Source organism: Paraphaeosphaeria sporulosa (genome assembly GCF_001642045.1).
Source record: "Paraphaeosphaeria sporulosa strain AP3s5-JAC2a unplaced genomic scaffold CC84scaffold_7, whole genome shotgun sequence".
Lineage (NCBI taxonomy): Eukaryota > Fungi > Ascomycota > Dothideomycetes > Pleosporales > Didymosphaeriaceae > Paraphaeosphaeria > Paraphaeosphaeria sporulosa.
This window is the reverse complement of record NW_017253366.1, coordinates 2,318,042-2,319,232: the sequence shown is the minus strand read 5'-3', so window position 1 is coordinate 2,319,232 and position 1,191 is coordinate 2,318,042.

Here is a 1,191-nt window from a genome sequence, read left to right as displayed (position 1 = left end):
CGGCACTTGATAAATGGTTGAATTCATTAAAATGTTGCGTTCACTTAGTATTGTTGACACGCTCGTTTTCCGCTTTGCTATTTGGAGGAATACGCAGGCTCGGTTATAATGAGAGAGAGATGTCCTATATGTTTTGCTTTTTTGCTTTCTTGATAACATGCCTATAAAAAATACACTCATTTGCGTTTTAAATTCCTCATGTGACTGTGCCTCTCAGAAAATGTAATGTAGGACTAGGTAAACCGAGTTCTACTAATGGAGAGAGTATGGGGTCCATTTTTAGGGTATACTAGGATTTTTTGACCCAGCTCTCACTCTATCACATAGCCTAAGTTGTAACGGGGGTTGCTTGGCTTTTATTAGAACCCAAGGTATCCTATACCTCACCTCTCCGGTCACGGGATTGTTAAATCCGGAAGGGTAGCTAGTCCTAAAGGGTTAAGGTTGGTTCTCAGGCAAGACAACTGAGGGAAGGGAAGGGGTTTTTGTCGAGACGATAGTATTGGAGGAAGATATAATGAGTTAATAATATAGCCTAAGTGTAATCCAAACGATAGATTAATAAACAGGTTAAATATGAGTATAAGAGTTTAGACTCGTGTTCCTATATACTCTATATCCCAGAAGTCCCGGAGTCCCAAAGTCCCGGAGTCCCAGAGTCATAGAGGGTCCGTGCCCTTCCTGGTATTCCTGGGACCCGTGACTTAGGTCACGTGACATGTGGCTAAGTTAGGGTCTAGAGCCCCTCAGCCCCAAAAGCAGCGAGTGCCCCGTAGCCGGGCTATGGATCCTAACATCATCCCCCCCCCTCTGCGCTTAATATCCTCATGAGTTAACCACCCATAAAGCCACTTTCTCGTTCTATCCACTTTCGCCATCATTAAGCTAATTGCTTAGAGAAGGACTATGTCTACGCTATAGTCGCTTATTCTTATTACGTAAAGAAGGGGCTCCTATACTATCTTTCTTCTCTTTACTCCCACTACACCAACTACGTACGCTAGGGGAATTAGAAGTATAAGCTAGAGGAAATTCCTCTACTAGATTATTTAAAAATAGATGCTAAATTGGAAAGATTAGAAAAGTTAGAGGCTAAGTTAGAAGCAAAACTTTAAGTTAAAGAGGAGCTTACTAAGGTAGCCCTATTACGCACTTACTAAGAGCGCGAGAAGATAGTATGCTTACGTAATT